This window comes from Hypanus sabinus, unplaced genomic scaffold, assembly GCF_030144855.1.
Source record: "Hypanus sabinus isolate sHypSab1 unplaced genomic scaffold, sHypSab1.hap1 scaffold_382, whole genome shotgun sequence".
Lineage (NCBI taxonomy): Eukaryota > Metazoa > Chordata > Chondrichthyes > Myliobatiformes > Dasyatidae > Hypanus > Hypanus sabinus.
Genome location: NW_026781273.1, coordinates 43,464 through 66,042, shown reverse-complemented (window position 1 = coordinate 66,042; position 22,579 = coordinate 43,464).

Genomic DNA, 22,579 nt, shown 5'->3' with positions numbered 1-22,579 from the left:
GCCGCTCATCAGCACGGAGCAGTGCAGGAGCAGGACGAAATGTGATTGAAAGATGAGCTTGAACACTTCCGCAATATACCTGTCAGTAAATCGGGAAAAAGGAAATATAAATTCCTGGCAAATAATGGAACAGGGTGGAACCTGCGGATAGTTCACAGATTTCTCTTGCTGCTTTTGTTCAAATAGATGGATAAATAGTTGTAGAATTGTGGCAGGTCTGAGAATATATTTAAAGTTCAGTCGGCTACATCGCAGTTGACGGGTATGGGGCGGTGAAGTCCTTCACTGCCAGAGGTCAAGTTCCTGCCAAACGGCCCACGTGTGTGCTGGAAAACATTGTTCTTCAAACTGTCCACAGCACTCGCTGATCTCCCAAGGACAGTTTCCCTTTTTGACGACAGGTCTCTGGAATATCGCTGTGAATCTTTGGAGGAAAAAGTGAAGTGTATTTTCTTGTAACACATGTAAGCTGTCATTGTGATTTCCATCACTCAAACCACCCGGAATGACTGGAACGAAAGAAGAAAAGATGATGAATGTTCCCCTTTAATAAAGAAGTGTTCTCCATTTCACCCGCCAGAACAAACTGTTTCCCTCAATTTCAGAAGCGAATGTGCTCCGTCAAATGTTACAAAATAAATCGACTTCAAGATGAATGCCTGAATTAAAAGCAACAACGACAAAATATATCTTCATTCAAATAGCTGACGCCAGGTATCATGGAAAATAACATGGAAAAAAAGCATATCATATTTTGTTTAGAAGTAATTGCATTGCAAAATCCCTTGAGGAGTCAAATTCATGACAAGGGGATTGAGAGAGTAAAAATAGTTTAACATCAGTGTTTGTGCATTTGGTTGTCACTAATGTCCCTGACGTGATAGCCACGCTATTTCCCTCAGTGGAATTGCTCTCTCCTTAATAAAAGTCTGATAAACCGATCACCAGTCCATCTGAGCAGCTGAAACGTTCCGTACAACTGAACGCTGCTTCTGACGGAATATGGGATATCCGGCGATTTACTACATCGCGGCCATTTTCTATCCCACTCTTGTAGCGGTTGGTGTCCCCGGTAAGATGCCGGAGCTGGTTACTTTATGTATGATGCCGTCGTTACTCTGCTACGGTATCCGCACTGTTACTGAGCACAGATGCCACCATCGGCTGAAACGTGTTTCCGGAATGGAGGATTCAAGCATCCAATCATTTTATTTTCATTTTTTCGTAGTTCGGTCGCAGAGATTTCTTCTTTTCTCAATTAACTTGGTGTCGATACTGTCATTGTTTCACAATTTCATCTCGCTAGGCTTTCTGAAGTGATGCTGGTCTCTGCTTTTCTAGGTCTGAGTCTGTGTCAGTGCAGACACTTCGACCGTATAACAACGTGGCAGCTTATTTATATGACGGTCCAGTGTATTTCCGACACGTAGGTCTGTTCTTTCATAAGTCAGTAATGAGAAATCGTGCTTTGCATCTCCTTGACTCCACTTTGTCAACACTACAGATAATCCCGTCTTTTCTTTCTCTAATAATGGAAATAGTGTTGTGTACAGGAGCGATCGACTGCTCACCGGTACGTGAGTCATGGAACTCGGATGCCTCGCTCTAAACTGTGGGAATGTCGCCAATCCACTGACACTCACATCCGTCATTGTCCTCCAGCCGGAGTGCCGCGACCGAGACCGCACACACTGGATTCCCGCTTCCCACTTCCAAACAGACCATACCCTGCATAGCATCGGTAGAATGGGGGCATTCAGGGAGCTAACCGTATTTCTATTTTGTTTTTTAATTTCTTGAATGGCAACAGCGGATCTGATGGTGGTTATCGTTATTGCTACAGTGGATCAGACCAACAATATCTTCATTTATTCTAATTATATTTCTCTTCTTTCCCATTTTCTTGTAGTTAACCTAATTGCGATTGTGATCCTTTCTCGGGGAAAATGCGGACTCTCCAAATGCATCACCCGTTACCTGGTTGGAATGGCAACAGCGGATCTGATGGTGGTTATCGTTGTTGCTTTAGTGGATCAGACCAACAATATCCACATTTATTCCAGATCCCTGCTCATCACTCCTGTGTGTGCTCTGACACTTGTATTTCGGGTCGTAACCAGGGACTGTTCTGTCTGGTTCACGGTCAGTTTTACCTTCGATCGCTTCATCACAATATGTTGCAGAAAGCTGCGGGAGCGATACTGCACCGAGAGAACAACAATGGTGGTTATCGTCACAGTGGTTATAGTGAGCTGCGGGAGATGTGTCCCTTTTTATTTTGCCCTTGAACCTTACGTCATCATTGACAACACGCCGTGGCGGTGCACCGCCACATATGAATACGCTACTTCACCCGTGTGGAGAGGATACCAATTACTGATCAATATTTTAACACCATTGCTACCAATCGGATTAATCCTGGTGTTTAACGGGTTAACCGTTGTGGCAAATAGAGTCCGCAGAAAGCTTCGGCACAGCCCCGACAATCAGAAAGATGCCGAGGTGGAAAAACGTAGAAAATCGATGATTTTGCTGTTCTCAATTTCAGCTAATTTTATATTATTTTGGATGCACTATTTAGCCCATACCCTGAAATGGCAGGTGCAAAACTATTTTTACGAGAACAGATATTTGAGTTCCCCGGTATACATCCTCCAACAATTTGGGTTCATGTTTCAAGTACTCAGCATGTGCACCAATACTTGTATCTATACACTGACACAAAGGAAATTCACAGAAGAGCTGAGGAATGGAATGAAGTATGTGTTTACATTAAATGGCCATCTGGGTAGATAAAGCTCACGTGTAATGTCAATACCGTGGATCTTTCAAATAAAGCCGTTTTACAATAAACAGGCTTCGCAAATATGTCATAGATTCAAACAATCACATGCCTGATCAAGCAACACACAGAAAATCCTGGTGGAACGCAACAGGTCAGGCAGCATCTATAGGAAGAAGTACAGTCGAGGTTTCGGGCCGAGACACTTCGGCAGGACTAACCGAAAGAAGAGTGAGTAAGTGATTTGATGTGGGAGGGGGAGAGGGAAATCCGAAATGATAGCAGAGGACAGGAGTGGGAGATATGAAGCTAAGAGCTGGAATGTTGGTTGGCAAAAGGGATACAGAGATGGAGAAGGGGGAGGATCATGGGACGGAAGGCCTAGGGGGAAAGAAAGGGGGATGGCAGCATCTGCAGATTTTCTCGTATATGCCTAATCATCCGGAAATTGCAGAATTGGCGGAAGATTGCTTACTTCATACAGTTCAGGTAGGTTGCGATCCAAACGCTCAATGCTGCTGGCGTGATTGTTAAATTGGTTGCAGTATGTTCCAAGCTATCACAGACACTCGACTGTCACAAGGAAAAATGATGGCTTCAGAACTTTCCGGGTTTTAGATGTTTCAAAATGGACAGGGTCGGTTAACAGAATGTAAAGTGTGCGCGGTGGCAAATGATGGGTAGTTTCGCAGCTGCAAAAAGGGAGGACAATGTGGAGCGTTCCTTTGTTAATTGACTGTGAGACGAACACAGAAACATGCAGGGCGCGATCTTCCCATTTGGAGTATTCTGTCCATCGCCCACCAGATTGGGCGGCATCGAGTCGCCCACTGTGAGGCAGCGGGAGATTTAAAAAGCGAGCAGATTAACGGAGTGGGTGACGGAGCAGTGGGAGACAGAGTAGGAAGTTTTGGAGCGTTAGGCTTCGGCGAGCAGAGGCTGAGGACGAACTTGATCCCAGTGAGGTAAGGCCGGGTAAGTTCCTTTAATTAATGTAAACACCATAGGAATAGGTAATAGAGGAAGCAGTTAGGGTAGTTGAGTGCTCCGTTTGCAGTCTGTGGGAAATCATGGGAGCACAATTGTCCCTGATGACTACACCTGTAAAAGGTGCATTCAGCTGCAGCTCCTGACAAACCATGTTAGGGAACTGGAGCTGGATCTGGATGAAATTCGGATCATTAGGGAGGCATAGGCAGAAATAAGCAGTAGTTACTGGGAGATAGTCACCCCGAGGGATCAGGAGGCAGTTAGCTGGGTGACTGTCAGGAGAGGGAAGGGGAATAGACAGGAAGAGCAGGACACCCCTGTGGCCGTTCCCATCAACAATAAGTATACCGTTTTGGATACTGTTGGTGGGGACGTCCTACCGGGGACACCTTGTAGTGGTTGCGTCCTGGCAGCGAGACTGGACCCTCAGCTCCGAAGGGAAGGAAGGAAAAGAGGAGAGCAGTAGTGATAGGGGATTCGATAGTTAGGGGGACAGATAGGAGTTCTGTGGATGAGATCGAGAAACAGACCGAATGGTCTGTTGCCTCCCCGGTGCCAGGGTCCGCGATTTATCGGATCGAGTTCTCAGTATTCTCAAGAAGGTGGGTCAGCAACTTGATGTCGTGGTCCATGTAGGGGCAATGACGTGAGTAGGAAGAGTGAGGAGGTCCTCCCTAGTCTCTCTTTACTCCTGTACATGCCCTCCCCAGTGTCTCTTCTTCCAGTCTATCTCCAGTCTCTCTCTCCAACCTCTCTCCAACCAGTCTCTCATGTCTAGTCTATTTCTCGCAGACTATCCTGCTCAATCGCTCTGCCAGAAGTCTCTCTCCCTCGTCTCTGCACAATTCTCCAGTCTCCCCTTATCCTCCATTATCATTCCCGTCTCCCAGAGTATCTGGCTCTCCAATCACTGTCGCTTTCCAATCCCGCTATCTCTCCCCAACCGTGACTCTCTCTCCCAGTCTGTCTTCCCCACGTCTACCTCGCCCTCCCCGTCTCTTGCTTGACTCTAGTCTCTCTCCTCGCATGGGCTCTCATTCCACTCTTCCGTCCGCACTCTCTCTCTCTCTCTCTCTCTCTGTCTCTCTCTCTCTCTCTCTCTCTCTCTCTCTCTCTCTCTCTCTCTCTCTCTCTCTCTCTCTCTCTCTCTCTCTCTCTCTCTCTCTCTCTCTCTCTCTCTCTCTCTCTCTCTCTCTCTCTCTCTCTCTCTCTCTCTCTCTCTCTCTCTCTCGTTCTCTCTCTCTCTCCCCCCCCTCTCTCTCTCTCCTACCAGTCTAATTCTCTCCTCAGTCTTTCGGCCACTTCAGACTTTCGTTTCCCACCTAGTCTCTCCCTCTCCCCACCTCTCTCAATCTCTCTCTCTTCCCATCCCCCAAAGCTTTCTGTCCTGCTGTCTGTCTCAGTCCATTCCTTCTCTCTCCAACTTTCTGTCGTCCCGTTTCTCTCTCCTCGTCACTTTCCTTTCACCCGTTCCCCCCCTCCTATCTCATGCCCCGTACTTGTCACTCGCTGCTGCTCAACCTCTCCCTTTCTCCCGTCTTTCGCCCAGTCTCTCTTTCTTGCTACGCTTCTCTCTTTCGCTCCACCTGCCTCTCCAGATCTCTACAAGTCTCTCTTCCACTAGTCTCTCTTTTCTCCCAGTCTGTCTTTCCTCTGCCCCCTCTCTCACTATAACTCTTTCGCCCACTCCTAGTCTCATTCCAACCAACCTTTCTCCGCCGTTGTCTTTCTAACCAGTGTCTGCTCCCTTGAAATTTCTTTTCCCTTACGTCTCTAGTTCGTTCGACTTCCCTTACCTCGCTGATCTTCCGTCTGTCTCTCGTTTTTATCTCAGTTTCTCTACCCATCTCTCTCTTCCCCGTGTGTCTCCACTCCACTGTCCACTGTGCTCTCATTCTCCCATCATTGCCTCCCCCACGTCCGTTTTTGCTCCAAGCAAGGCTTGGAAAATGTTGAACACTCCAGATCCTTGCTGAAGGTATGAAGTTGCCGCACAAACACTAACACTGCGGATACATGCTGATGGTATTAACTTGCTTCATAAACACGGGTAACTCAGGCTAAATTCATAGAGTAGTTCCCCAGCGCTGCGAGATATCCGGTCATGTCAACTAATTAATAAATAAAATGTCGAAGTTCTCAGTGGCGGTAGGGTGCTTTTTCCCACCTTGGCAGTGCAAAACCGGCGGTCATTGGAGAACTTGGCAGCGGGGAGAATAAAACTGGTTTGCAGCCCGACGGAGACACATCATGAGAACAGACCTCTCGGCGCCCGCACCTTGCGACATTCACCTCCGACCAGTGATTAAATTCATCCTGCATCTTATTTTGATTTTTGACCATATCTCCGCTGTCATAATCACCAAACCAGGTTGAATAATAAATCCCGCCCTGCAGTGTAAATACTTACCGTTTAAGTGACGGACAAAGCCGGTGCTTCTCGCTGACGGGGAGGAAACGGAGCAGCTGCTGGAAATATCGCCGTCACAGGGAGAGCGGACGGAATTCACTGTGAGCAGCCCGACGGTCAGATCGGGACTGGTCCGAGCTCGCAGTGAGTGGGCAGCACCGCAATGAGATTTAGCTCTCTGCACCTGACATCGGATCCGTCAACACGCGATGAGCAGACAAGAACCACCTGTACACAGACCCGAATTGTAACTGTCCAGTTTGGCAGTTTTCCAAATTTCCATCCGAGCAAAATACATGTTGAATCTCCTCTGCCTTCACTCCAGTACAAACACATGTCTATTCATAAATTTTCTTTGATTTTGTTTCACAGCTAAAACTGGTAAAACTCGTTTTCCAATTGCTGGGAGCATCCCTGCTATTGTAGTAATGTATATTGTTGTAGCTTTCTGGAGATTCACTTAATGATTGCTGTGTAGGTGTAATTATTGATCTGCAGTGATTCTAGGATGAAAACATCAGTAGATATTACATTTGGGACATTGTATACCCTTTTCATAGACTTTCAATTTTATTTTTCAAGTCAGCATCTTTTTGTTGTTTTTCAAGTACTGATTTCCGTATTTTATGTGTGTTTGGAATGACACACAGATACCTGCAGATTTGTCTCTTGTTTTTCATTGGTTGACTATTAAGTATATTGTTTTTTTATCCGTTTTATACTGTAATATTATATCTGGATGTGCCTGATGTATTGTCCTATCTCTAGAAATAATAAAATTGTCGGACTCTAACTCTAAAACTCCCTCAGGATTCTATTTGGAGTAATGGATCGTCTCTTTCATGAGTTTACAATTTAAAACATGTTTTTCGTGATTATGCCTGCAACTTGATTGTGCCTGAGTAAGTAATCAGCTTGAGTTAAACTGTTCCATGATTCTGTAATGCGTTTAATAATTTCTGGTTTCTCTTATTTTCGGCCTTCGTCGTCTTGACTTTGTTCGTCTTTTATTGGGTGTTTTCGATATTTTCTTGTTACCCACCCAGTCCTATATTACCACAGAAAGAATGAAACTCCCGAACACAGTGTCTGAATGTGTGCAGCTCCCTGAGCATCTTCCTCCCTCCCTTCTCCACAGCGTAATATACTACTTCATCCCTCCTTTCTTACTCGCCCTCACCATTCTCTCACCCCTCTCTAATCGTTCAGCACACACCCCTCTATCTCAGCCTCTTTCCTCCACCCTCACCCGTCTTACTCCTCTCGCCCCACTTGCCTTCACTCTCACTTTTCTTCTATATACAGTGGCGTGCAAAAGTTTGGACACCCCTAGCCAAAATTTCTTTTGCTCTGAATATCTAAACGAGTAAAAGATGACCTGATTTCCAAAAAACATAAATTTAGAGAGTACACATTGATTAATATTTTACGAAAGATTACATTTTATTTTAATCTTTTACAGTTTCAAAATAACAAAAAAAGGAAAAGTGCCCGAAGCAAAAGTTTGGTTACCCTGCATGGCAGTACTTAGTAACACCCCCTTTGGCAAGTATCACAGCTTGTAGACGCTTTCTTCAGACAGCTAATAGTCTTTCAATTCTTGGTTGATGGAGTTTCGCCCATACTTCCTTGCAAAAGGCTTCAAGCTCTGTGAGATTCTTGGGACGCGTTGCTCTTTTGATGTTTATCCACAGATATTCGATTATGTTTAGGTCGGGAGACTGTGAGGGCCATGGTAAAACCTTCAGCTTGTGCCTCTTGAGGTAGTCCATTGTGGATTTTGAAGTGTGCATTGTGCATTGTGGATTTTGAAGTGTTGTAGAAACCATCCTCTTTTCACCTTCAGCTTTTTTACAGACGGTGTGATGTTTGCTTCCAGAGGTTGCTGGTATTTAATTGAATTCATTCTTCCCACCAACAGAGAAATATTTCCCCGTTCCACTACCTACAACACAAGCCTAAAGATTGATCGATCCACCCCCGTGCTCATGAAATTCTGCACCTTTCTTTCTCCAAACATACCTTTGCTCATTGATGCCAAAAATATATCTTTTAACTTCAATAGTCCATCGAACCTGTTTCCAAAATGCATCAGGCTTGTTTAGGTGTTCCTTTGCAAACTTCCGATGGCTGAATTTGCGGTGAGGACAGTGGAAAATTATTCTTTTGTCGACTCTTCCATGAAGGTCATCTTTGTGCAGTTGTCGCTGCACAGTATATCAGTACTCCTCCACTCCAGTGTCTGCTATATGCAGAATGGTGCGGGACACTCTCCCACTCACAGTCCGCAGCAATCGCAGCTGGTGGGGTTTCGCTCCCCGTAGGGTGAGGTGTTGCTGCTCGCTTGCGAGGCGTTTCGAGTCGACAGGTTCTTCAGACCGAAGGGGCTGTGCAATGGTAGCTGAGAGTTCGGGACCTTCCTCGCCTCCGTGGGTCTGATCAATGGAGGAGCGGCGGTCCGGCAGATGAGAGCTCCGTAGTCCCGGCACACTGGTGAGTTTGTTCGTGCTTCTATCTCGGGGATTCCATGGTCCTGAGGTCAAAGGAAGTGGGGGCGGGGGGGGGGGGGGGTGTGATGTTGCTGAGAGCGCGGAAATACGGGATTAGGCCGTTAGGGGGAGCACTTCGATGTTTCTAATTTACTGTCCTTCCGTAGATCAATTCAAGTGTTTATGCAATGATTTAAAAAAGTCTTCAGAAGCATATATTAAAACTAATGTTTCGTCGTGAATTAAATGTATTGACTTGATTTCTTACATACTTCACATACATGTGGAGTAAAAATCTTTAGGACAATTAACTGCCTAAATGTGCAATCATAGTAATTCATAATAATTTCTAGTAAATAGTATAGAGTACAAACAAATCAGCGTGAGTTAATCATTCTGATGGCCCGGTGGAAGAAGCTGTCTCGGAGCCTGTTGCTTTTCTGCTGCGGTACCGTTTCTCGGATGGTTAGCAGCTGAATAGATTCTGGTTGGAGTGACAAGGATCCCCAGTGATCTTTCGGGCCCTTTTTACACACCTGTCCTTAGAAATGTCCAGAATCATGGGAAGTTCACAGGTGCACTGGCCTGTCCGCACCACTCTCTGCAGAATCCAGCGATTAAGGGAGGTGCATTTCCCATACCAGGTAGTGAAACGACCAGGCAGGATGCTCTCAATTGTGTTCCTGCAGAAAGTTCTTAGCATTTCGGTGCCCAAACCAAACTTCCTCAACCGTCTGAGGTGAAAGAGGCGCTGTTGTGCATTTTTCACAACACAGCCGGTGTCTACATACCACGTGAGGTCCTCGGTGATGTGGATTTCGAGGAACTTAAAGCTGTTCACCCTCTCAACCCCAGACTTACTCATGTCAATAGGAGTTAGCCCGTCTCCAGACCTCTTGTAATCCACAACCAGCTCTTTTGCTTTTGCGACATTGAGGGAGAGGTTGCTTACTTGACACCATTATGTCGGACAAATAGCTTCTTCTCTGTAGGCCACTTCGTTATTTTTTGAAATTAGGCCAATCAATATAGTGTCGGCGGCAAATTTAGTTAACAGATTGGAGCTGTGGGTAGCGATATAGTCACTGGGACACAGGGAGTAAAGGAAGGGTCTCAGTACATGGCCCTGAGGGGCCCCTGTTGAAAGTCAGTTGGGTGGAGGTGACTCTTACAACCTTCTGGCGAACCGATCTCTGAGCTGCCTGTCGAGCCTGGAGGGAATTATGGTGTTGAATACTGAACTGAAGTCCAAGAATAGCATTCTCATATAGGCATCCTTCAGATGTGTAAGGACGGTGTGTAGAGCAGTGGCCATTGCGCCGTCTGTTGATCGATTGTGTCGGTAGGCAAATTATAAGGGGTCCAGCACCCTCCATTTCGTAAAAGGGTCACATACTCTAATCACAGAGGCCCGTGTCAGTCACCAAGTAATCTCAATGCCCCGTTGTGTGCCCACAACCTCGTGTCATTCCCCATAGCCATCACATTGCCCCACTCTCTGTCCACTGCCCCGTGTCAGGTTCCAAATTAATCACTCTATCCGCTCTCATCCATCCGTTCTGATGGAATTCCTGGTAAGGCTCTGACAACTTGCGCCGACCTACTGCCAGAAGTATTTAAGGACATTTTCAGCCTCTCACTGCTGCGTGCGGAAGTTTCCACTTGCTTCAAAAAGGCAAAAATTATACCAGCGTCTCAGAAGGTTAATGTGAGCTGCCTTAATGACCATCGCACGGTCGCACACACATCTACAGGGATGAAATGCGTTTAGACGTTGGTCATGTCTGGACTGAAATCTTGTCTCAGCAAGGACCTGGACCTGCTGCAGTTTGCCTATCGCCACAACAGGCAGATGCAATCTAAATGGCTCTTCACACGGCCTTAGACCATCTGAACAACAGCTTCTTCCTATCTGCCGAACACTCTCACTTTTTTAAAAAATGTATTATTTCTGTTTTGCACGATCTGTTAATCTATTTAATGTACATATATGTTAAGTGATTTTCTTTTTTCTTCTATATTATGTATTGCATTGAACTGCTGCTGACGTCAGTGGTGGGAAAGATGCTGGAGTTAATAGCCTGACGTCAGTGGTGGGAAAGATGCTGGAGTCAATTATAAAAGAGGAAATTACGACGCATTTGGAGAGCAGTAGAACGATCAGTCTGAGTCAACATGGATTTATGAAGGGAAAATCATGCTTGACTGATCTTCTGGAGTACTCTGAGGATGTAACTAAGAAAATGGAGAAGGGAGAGCCAGTGGATGTAGTGTACCTGGACTTCCAGAAAGCTTTTGATAAAGTCCCACATAGGAGATTAGTGGGCAAAATTAGGGCACATGGTATTGGGGCAAAGTACTGACATGGATTGAAAATTGGCTGGCTGACAGGAAACAAAGAGTAGCGATTAACGGGTCCCTTTCGGAATGGCAGGCTATGACCAGTGGGGTACCGCAACATTCTGTGCTGGGACCGCAGCTGTTTACAATATACATTAATGATTTAGATGAAGGGATTAAAAGTAACATTAACAAATTTGCTAATGACACAAAGCTGGGTGTCAGTGAGAAATGTCAGGAGGATGTTATGAGAATGCAGGGTGAGGGTGACTTGGACAGATTGGGTGAGTGGGCAAATGTATGGCAGATGCAGTTTAATGTGGATAAATGTGAGGTTATCCACTTTGGTGGCAAGAACAGGAAGGCAGATTACTATCTAAATGGAGTCAAGTTAGGAAAACGGGAAGTACAACGAGACCTAGGTGTTCTTGTAGATTAGTCAATGAAAGCAAGCATGCAGGTACTGCAGACAGTGAAGAAAGATAACGGCATGCTGGCTTCTATAATAAGACGAATTGTGTATAGGAGTAAAGAGGTCCTTCTGCAGCTGTACAGGGCCCTGGTGAGACCCCAGCTGGAGTATTGTGAGCAGTTTTGGTCTCCAAATTTGAGGAAGGACATTCTTGCTATTGAGGGAGTGCAGCGTAGGTTAATTCCCGGAAAGGCGTGAATGTCATATGTTGAAAGATTGGAGCGACTGGAAGAACTTGATATGTGGAATACTCTGCCCCAGAAGGCAGTGGAGACCAAGTCTCTGGATGCATTCAAGAGAGAGTTAGATAGAGCTCTTATAGATAGCGGGGTCAAGGGATATGGGGAGAGGGCAGGAACAAGGTACTGATTGTGTATGATCAGCCATGATCACAGTGAAAGGCTGTGCTGGCTAGAAGGGCCGAATGGCCTACACCCACTCTTACTGTCTATTGCCTATTGCTGCAAAGTTAACAAATTTCACGACACATGCCGTTGATGATAAATCTGATTTTAATTCTGAAAATATCTGTTTACATTCGGTACTTCAACGCTCCGGAGAGAGCGAAGGGCATGTCAAGGCACAGATGACCTGATGATTCTTCACTGTAACCAAGAAAGAGGTCGGTTTATGACGCTTGTTCCTACACGGACCTGCGTCGTGGACTTCTGAGGTCAAGAGAGTGGTATTTCCTCAATGCAACGGCTTTTGTACTTTAAAAACTCTCCCGCACGTTTCATGGAGAAAACCACTTTATTCTGATGATATAAAAAACTGGTTATTAAACATTTAAAAAGCAACTGAAAGGTCGAGTGCAAAGGATAATAATGTTCTCTCTCTCCCCCCTCTCTCCCTCTCTCTCTCTCTCTCTCTCTCTCTCTCTCTCTCTCTCTCTCTCTCTCTCTCTCTCTCTCTCTCTCTCTCTCTCTCTCTCTCTCTCTCTCTCTCTCTCACTCTCTCTCTCTCTCTAAGACAAATGCTCATGCCACTCTTCTTTACATTCACAATATTCAAAGTAAGCTTTGGAGACAAATATCATTTCCCTGTAAACTAGAATCTGCACATTTTATTTTACCTTTATCTCCAAATTTAGCTTAGCTTCATTTTCTGCTAAGTCTACTGAATTGTTGAGATACAGATTATGAACAGATAAAACCTATTTGACAACACTTCGCCACAACTGCTTCTCAGGTACTAGGCAAAAAAGGGTTAACTGCATGAGTCATTTCATTAAATGCCGATATCGTTATTTCCACGGAGGGTTTCAGCGTCACAAGGGAGTTTCCCTCTCCTATTAATAAGCATCTGAATCACTGAGCTCTCACTGAACAGCCGCTCCGGCACTCACAGTGATTCGCCGATCCACACAGCGGGACAGAGAGAGCACGCTGCAGAAGGATGGTTTGCTGGTTCCGGAATGGATCAGAGTCCGGGAACAGCAGAGTGGAGAGTGACAGAAATTCCGAAGAATGTCTTCTGGGCTGCTCAGTTTATCATTGCTAATTATGAATGGATGACCCTAGACCTTCGAATTACGTATGCATTAAAAATCATTCAAATGATTTACTACCCCGTCCTCGCTATCATCGCTCTTCCCGGTGAGTCTCTCTCCAAAGCTCAACGATACAACAATATTTAACTGTTCTCTAATGTTTATCACCCGTTTGAAATTATTGCTACTGTCGCTCACTCCAGGTAAGAAATCTCCAAATTATGCAACGATGCTGTTCACGGTGCCTCTTGTAATTGTGCGGGTGTAATGGCCAATGATTCAATCGGTAAACTCCGTTCAATCGTTGCTCACATCATTTCATGACCGAGGCTTTGATATTTTGCCTCCGGGAGAGTTGCCTCCTTTCGGTCTCTCCATATTCCCCTCGGAAATGTCGACTCTTGAATCAAGTTGCTTCAACTCCTTGCGATTGCAGCGGAATTTAATTTGACTTCCTAATACGCAGTATTCTCGCAGACAATCGCTTCGAAGTGTTCCAATGCCCTTTCTTGCGTTCATTCACGTGATTTATTTTTTTTTAAATCCTATGTTCGCCTTTTAAATGTCACTCTGAGGCTTTCGAAGAATTGTGTTACGATGGAAATAGAGACGGCTCATCTCTATTCTCATGAACGAAGTCACATTATGGTGAATATTCGCAACTCTCTTATTCTCTACTCACTTCACACAATATTGATCTGAATAACATTGCACAACAGACAATGTAGTTGTCTGCATCGACTGAATTGTGCAATACCGTTCCACGCTTGGAATTATTTGTCGAATTTCATTTAAATTCTATTCAAAAAAAAAGGAAAGGGTTCGTAATTTCCAGTGCATTTGCGTTAAAGTAATCTGACGATCACACGCTCTCTCTCCCCTGACTATCCTCCTCCAAACGGTGTCTGCATCAGGCGTCATTCTGCAATTGGAACTCGGCAATTATAAAACGCCAATGTCCTTACTGTTGTTCTGTTTTTAATTCACGGCCCCCGCATTTCACTATGATCTCAGCGATTTAGAGTAGTCTTCGCTCTAATTGATTCCCTCCTCCGATTGCAATTCAAAAACGTCCTCAACTGATCATTTTACTACCGTCTGCGTTTACATTTGACTGTCAACCCGGTCGTTGTTCCGAAAGTCTGCAAACTGGAAGATGACAAACAGGCCATGACATTCAGACAGTGATGCATTTCTTTGAGGATATCAATGCGGGTAAGTAAAACTTAATCGGAAATGTAATAAATGCAAAGGAATGGAGGAAAATCTCGTTCATAAGGGCAGGAGTATCTGAAGGGGATAAAGAACGTTGTAGGAAAGATTCCGAAGGAATACGATTTCCCCAGTAAACTCTCGGCCTGTGAGCTAACATCCGCCGTAGCAAACTCAGATCTCCCGCTCAAAATGTCCCAGAGAGTCGACCAGTTTCTCCCAGCTTTAGGTCAGCGGCTTCGAATTAATTAATGGGTCGTGTGAGACTTGGTTCGATTCCGCTGTTCGGAACCACTCGTACATGGAGCGGATTGAACGGAGCGACTGCTGACAGGATGATTAGTGACAGTATTTTATATATAGCAAGGATGCCCGAGACCGTACCCGAGTAATTGTGTCTATTAAACTGTACTACTGGCGCAAAAAAAGGAACTGATTTCTGAACGTAAGCTGGCGCTGACAAACCTGATTCTGAGAGTTGGATGGAGTTGGGGAGAGGGCATCATAGTTTGAATTATTTTGTTTTGGGGGGAGTGAGAGCGTGAATGGAGCGGCCAGCACCAGAGATACATTCTGTAATTGTCAATAATTCCCAACATCCCCAACTGTATATATGTGCCTAAGACTTTTACATAATAATGTACAGTGATGAGGAGAGGGAGCCTACCTTTGATCTAAACAGTCAGTGTTGAGGAAAGTTATTTAATGAAATTTAAGTGTCTGTAGAGTTCGCATTTTATGTCCCATTTACATCTTTTCATTCATCATGTACAAAGTTACCAATTATCAGTGGTTGTAATCTGTATTATACGCTGCTGTTTTGGGTGATATCCTTCCGCAACTATTGCGTTTGATCTTTCATTGGCTTCACTTAAGACTTGATTCTAATGATTGATTTTTTTCGATAGACTTCCTGAGGATTTTCTAACACGACAAGGAACCGGGAACAAATCGGCTAAATTGTATGTTCATGTAACATTGGGCGCTTCCGGATGCGTGCCCACTGATGATCTTTTTCATACTCTTTGCAGTGAACCTGATGACAATTTTAATCCTGTCCAGAGGAAAGTGCGCTCTCTCCAGAGTTGTCACTCGCTACCTGGTTGCCATGGCAGCGGCGGATCTTATTGTCGTTGTCCTGGACCTGATATTGAGCAAGATTCCGTACACTTACGTGCCAATGAAACTTTTCGTCTGGGCCTGGGATACACCAGTGTGTAAAATCCACGCCGTCCTGCTTTACGCCGCCACCGATTGTTCGGTCTGGTTCACCGTCACTTTCACCTTTGACCGGTTTGTGGCCATTTGTTTCCAGAATTTCAAAACAAAATACTGCACCGGGAAAACTGCGGCTGTGATTCTGGGGACAGTGACTGTGATCAGCTGTTTAAGAAACACGTACTGGTATTTTCGGCTCGCAGGGCATTATGCAGGGATAATTGCTCCATTTATTTGTCTCGATACGGTGTATTATTTGTCTTTATCTGTCTCAATGCCAATCGATTTTTTTAATTACCTCCTCACCCCTGTAATCCCATTCCTGCTGGTTCTCCTAACGAATGGTTTAACCGTCCGACACGTTTTAATCGCCAGCAGAGGGCGCAGGAGATTCCGGTGTGCTGACAAGGGACAGGGTGCCAGAGACCCGGAGATGGAAAGCCGCAGGAAATCCCTCGTTTTACTACTAATCATCTCTGGCAATTTCGTCCTGCTGTGGGCACCTTTCACTGTGTATTCTGCGTGGAACCGGCTGTCTGCTTCCTCTGCGGTGACGCTTCCTCCTGATTCTCTGCGAGAACTGGGCTCGATGCTGCAGCTTTTGAGCTGCTGCACAAACACGGCTCTTTACGCCGTCACCCAGACCAAGTTCAGGGAGCAACTCAAAATCGCGATAAAATATCCGGTGGCGCTCACTTTCGGAATGATCTCATAAGTCACTGATGTCTCCTGACTAACTCTTCATGAATTGCAGGCTTCTTCCGCAGTGAAAGGGACCATAATCAGCAAATGCAGTTCAGTCAATATTTTATGCATCTGGATGAGCAATTGACACGTTTTATATTCAAGTGTAAGTGGGCTTCGGTTTAACGCGAAAGGGACCAGTTTTATGGAGAAATAATGTGGGCGGCACATTGTTATTGAGAACGCGCTGATGTCAGCAGAAACGAGAGCAACGTTGAGCAGTACTTAGTGAGGGGCATAAGCAGGCAGGAATGAGCATAGAGTCCGGCGTTTTCCTTGTTAGATCATTGTCCACCCACTTTACTATCGCGGATGATTCCTCACACTTGCTCACTGCCGATCTATTCAATGCTTTTATTTTCTGCATTTGCCGGTTTTTATCCCTTTCTCTTCCCCAGTGAAACAACCTGTGATTGTTACTGTAGAGCACCGCCAACATTGTGACCCACAGTTCTGCCCTGCATGTCGCACTGTCCGGTTGGTTCAGCTGCACTGTTCCGCCCCGACGTGCGATTCTGGAATCCCGAAGCCAATGCTGTTTAACGGTCTGGTTCCCGAAGCCAATGCTGTTTAACGGTCTGGTTACCCCACTTCGCAGACGGCGACTTGATATTAGCTGTTGTCCGGGAAACCTCTGTGACTATTTGAGGGATTTCAGAGACATCTTGCAATCATAATGTTAACGGATGTTTGGAAATTCGATGTTCGGGCTGTAGAGATGCGAGTGCCAATCCGGAATGAGAGGAGGAGGTTGTCCTTTTTTTAACCTCATCTCGACCGCAGGTGATGCCCTGGGCAGGTGTGTCGCGGGGATAAAACGCGTAAGACCGTCTTACCCGGCTGTGATATTTCAAGGCCTGAAGATGGGTAAATGAAGATGTGTTCGGAGAGTTATTACACATTCACCTGTCTTTGTTTTATTTTTCTGGTGCCGTGTCTTTGCGAAATTTAGCAATGCATTGAAGCATGAACGTTATCAGGTTCTATCCAACGAGGAGAGTTATTAAAAATGGGAGAAACTGTACGGGTTGCGTCCATTACAGACGCTTTATAAAAGCGATCCTGTATCACTGAATGCGTCTCACTGAGGGAAATTTGACAGCGGAGCTGTTTTCTGGAAAAGATCGGGAAAGCGTAGGCATAGGTACAAAAGCCTGGGAACACGTAACTCCAGGCCCGGGGAGACCTTCTGCTCCGCTGATATAAGATTATTCAATGGCTCCCGAGTACGGTAATGTGGACCCTTCACTTCCTTGTCTATTTCGTTGTGATTTTCCTCCTTTTTTGTCAACTTGTTATATCTTTATCCAGCGTTGTTATTGTATCACCCTGTTCAGCTTCATTACTCAAAAAAAATGTGATTGGATCTGCATGAACTGTACACAGGACTAAAATCTCACAGTATCTCGGATTAGTGACAACATTAAACAGATTCCTAATTCATATACCCGCGGTGCAACATGGAATATATCTGAAGCCGACTTCCCACCATGGGAGGGGGTGTCACAGTCCGTAGATTGAACAGCCCCCCCCCCCCACATTGGGCTGCCTTGCCAGGACCACAGTGAGAAGTGAACGGCTACATGGATATCACAGGTCCCTAAAGACATGAAGTCGTAAAGTCCAGGTAAGTGATTTCTACTTACTGGAACGACGATGATAGTTCACTGCCCCTTCTACTCAAGAGTTCGTCAATATTAGATACTATCTGCCTTCGCCGGTCACCCGCGCAACGTGTTTCAGGTCTGTAGCCGGTTTCCCGATCAGGGAAATAAAAATTCTGATATCATCTTTGCTCGGTACTCTTTATAACAATCTACAGTACCGGCTTGGGCATATACACATCAAATTACTACAGTACTACACACACACACTCACACACACACACACACACACACACACACGCACGCACCGACACACACACACACACACACACACACACACACACACACACACACACACACACACACACACACACACGCACGCACCGACACACACACACACACACACACACACACACACACACACACACACACACACACACACACACACACACACACACACACAGTAAACGGTTTAGACGTTTGCACAGTACTGTAATAATTTTATGTATTGCACTGTACTGGTGCCGCAAATGAAGAAACACACAAATTGCATGACATATATAAATATGATGATTAATTTGATACGGATCTGGGTCTCTAGTGTGGACGAAAAGTGGGAAGGGTGCACGGAGAGTGGAATCATATTTGGGGGAAGGGGGACGGAGTGAGGAGGGATTGTGAAACACCGAAGACATACTCTGTCATGATCACTAAACCAATTGTTCGGACCTTGCCTGACGTTGCCTGGTGTCCCAGGGCTAGGTGTGTCTGCACCAACGGCACTCACCCCCTTCCCCTATCTTTCGCCGCCCATCGCACTTCTTCTCTGCCTCCTCCCAAGGCGCTCCATCCTTGCCAGTCCCAACAACGTTTGCTCATGCCGGACATACAAACACATTCACCACTCCACGTTCAAAAATACAGTACTTGCGTAAGTCTTAGGCCTCCTAGCTACAGTGTATAGATGTGCCTAAGACCGTTTGGACGGTGCAGCATTTTGCTTGAATTAAGACGCCTGCCTTATGTGGAAAAGGTTAAAGCTGGATATCGTCCACTGATAATCGTGATTCACTCAGCTTCAGAATGTTTCGCTTCACCAGACACAAACACTTGCCAATCCAGTCTTTCCTCCGACTGGGTTTTTTGGTTTCCTACTGTTTTGGAGTTATTATTCGCACATTTACCGAAATGCAGTGAAAAATTTGTCTGGCGTTTCATTCCACAAAATTTCAATGTTGCCACGTGGTATTTCCAAGCAATGTAAATCAATAAGAAAAATAAAGTGTAACATTTACAGAGTAGGTAATGTGCATGTAAACAAATAGTTGAATGAATAAACTCATCTCCGCCTTCAAGCTAGATACAGATACCAATTGTAATCAACGTTACGATGACAAACTCTGTCATCTTCCTCAAGGATGATGCCTGGGCCTGTCTAGTCCAGTGGCATTTTTTCCCCTGTATTGTCCCTCCTGATTCGATAGTCCTCTTCCAATCAGGTACCCGCTCCCCAAATTGTTTACAATCGAATTCCAGTTCTTACTTAGAGCGAGACCTTTGTCCTCGTTAGTTCTATTTCAATGACTTCCTTTAACGACGGTTCCAAAAGCCATTGAAATGTATTGGATTGAATCGACTTTATTTGTTACATCCTTCGCATAAATGAGGAGTAAAAATCTCTACGTTACATCTCCGCTTAAATGTGCAATGTGCAGTCATAGCAATTTATAACAAATTAGAATAAATAGAACAGTCACGGTAACATAGAAATACACACAAATCAGTCTGATGGCCTGGTGGAAGAAGCTGCCACGGAGCCTGGCGATCCTGGCTTTTATGCTGCTGTGCCGTTTCCCGGATGGTAGCAAATGGAATAGTTTGTGGTTGGAGTAACTCGGGTCGCCGATGATCCTTCGGACCTTATTTTTTACGCAACTGTCTCTGTAAATATCCTGAATCATATTAAGTTCACATCTCTGTTCTTGTGTACTATGTTTCAGTCAATTAAAGGAAAGTTACATTTTTGTTTAGCTGGGAATGTTGGGCTCGTTGGTTCCGGGAGTGTGTGGAATCCAGGGACTATTCAGCTCCTCCGCTATTTACCTCCGCTCCGTCCGCCACAACAGACAGGATATCCTTGTTGCCCGCCACTTCAACTCTGCTTTACATTCCCATTCGGATGTGTCCATACATGGCCTCCTCTACTGCCACGATGAGGCCAAACTCAGGATGGAGGAGCAATACCTCATATACAGTCTGGATAGTCCCCTGCCCCTTGGTATGAATATAGAGTTCTCCAACTTCCGGTAATTCCCTCCCTCTCCCTTCGCACATCCCACTTTCACTCTATCTCCTCTTCTAGCTGCCTATCACCTCTCTTATGATTCTTCCTCCTTCTACTACCCATAGTGCTTTCCCCTTAAATTCCCTCCCCTCCCTGCTTCCCCTCCCCCACCCCTTGATCTTTCCTCTGATTGGTTTTTCACCTGGCACCTTCCTACCCTGCCCCCATCTTCTTTCTAGGGCCCATGCCCTCTCCTTCTTCGGTCCTGACGAAGGGTCACGGCCCGTAACGTTGACTGCTCATTTCAATGGATGCTGCCCGACCTGCTGAGTTCATCCAGCTTTTGTACGTGTTGACTATTCTGCTTTCACTCGCCCTGGGAACAGAAACACGGAGGAAATGCAGCGCACATTCTTCCGTGCTGTTGACTATGGGGATCTATGGATTTAACGTGTAGAACAGCTTGTCCCTTCAGACTCAGCACAGACCTCTATCACTGGCGTCTGATCCACCCTGACCAGACTTTGCAAATGAATTAGAGATATTGGGCCAAAGAAAACAACAGAGCATTGCGGCACCGATAATCGCCAATAACATTGATCATTAGACTCAAAATAACAGAAAGCGGGGCAACACAGATTCAAGCCCTTCGCCCCACAAGGTTTATGTGAAGCATGCTGCTAATTGTCAAAGGTTACCGCGTCATCACATGCCTAATCTCCTTATTTCTGGCGGTTAATGTGTCCAGTCATCCGGCATCTCAGCCGTGGTCAGAAAAAAGATCTCAGCCGAAAGCCAAGAAATACCCTCAGGTGATGTCGCGGGCTTGTGCAGAAATTCCAGTTGTTTCTGTAACTGGTGCCCTGCCTGTTATTAGTGGTGTTTTGGGCCTGCTGTTTTTCATCTGCGTCAAAGACCTGATTGATTCCAAACAATAGAGCAACAGTTCACCCTCCAATAACAGAAATAAGGCACTTAAATTTAATGCACTTCTGAAACATTTGTAATCACTGATGCAGTTTCCACCGCTTCAACACAAATAGAAACGTCATTACTGCAACAGGCACATCACTGACGGATACTTCAGTCAGAGTGAGGTAAATTTGTGAAATTTGTTGCCCAGAGCGGCTGTGGAGGCCAAGTCATTGGGCGAATTTAACGCAGAGATAGATAGATTCTTGATTAGCCGGGGCATCAAAGGATATGGGGTGTAATCAGGGATGTCTGGAAGGATTGGATCAGCCTGTGATTGAATGGTGGAGTAGACTTCATGGGCCGATTGGCCTATCTCTGCTCTTATAGCTTATCGTCTTATTGTATAGGTGTAATTTCAAGAATGGACGCTGTCATATTTTATGCAATGCAGATTCTGTTAAAAAAAGCCGACACTGGTCGGATTGTCTTTATTACGGAGGCCAACTGAGAGGAAAACTGTATCACTGCACGCGTTCCATTGAGCAGAGAGGTGGGAGAGCTGACCGAGAAACTGTTGTCTGGAAAAGATCGGGAAAACATTGGTAAGGTACGAAAGACGGCAAACACATAACTCCTGGCTCTTGGGGACCGCCTGCTCCGCTGATGTAAGATTATTGAAAGGTTCCCTAGTGGGAGAATATGGACTCTTCACTTCCGTGTCTAAGACAGAGTGTCTATTTCGTTTTGATTTTGTTGCTTCTTGTCTACTTGCTGTTCATTGTATCTGTTGTGGTTTCACTGTATTCAGCATTGTTGTTGTTTTAAATGGTTCTAATTTATTGTTCTATATAACGATTTGATCTGCACGATCGGTGAACAAGGCTGGATTTTCACAGCATATCGGTAAATCTGACAGTATTGAACCGATTCCAATTCCATTCACCAGCGGTGAAACATGGAAATTATGGGAAGCAGATTTCCCAATATTGGGGGCGGGGATGTCACACCCCGTGGACGGATCAGACTTCCCACATTGAGTAGAGTTGCCCAGACCACAATGACAGGTGAACGACTACTTTAACGTCACAGCTATGAAAACTGATAGAATTACGAAACGGTGACGCAGCATTTCCAGGTGAGTTATTCTCACTTACTACAGTTTGATGATGGTGCTTCTCTGCCCCCTCTATCTAAATGTTCATCTGCACATTTCTAATTCAATGACTCTGTATATAGATACACAATATGCACTGACCTATATATACACCGTACTGCTTCCGCAAAAAAAACAACATATTTCATGATAATTCTGAGTGATGGTAAGGCTGATTCTGATAAAGATTTCTATCCTGGAACGATAGAAGAAAGGAAGTAGGGAGAAGGAAATTGCACTTAGGGGAAGGAGAAGGGAGAGGGGAGGGAGCGGGACGCACCGGAGGGACACTCCGTAATGATCAATAAACCAATTGATCAATTTTTTGGAAACAATTGAACTTGCCTGGTGTCTCAGGGCTGGTGTGTCTTCACATTTTCCAGTCTCACCTCTCGCATTCCTTCTCTGCCGCCTGTCCCACACCCCTCCTGCGGCGCTCCACCCTCGCCATTCCCAGTATCGCCTGCTCCCGCC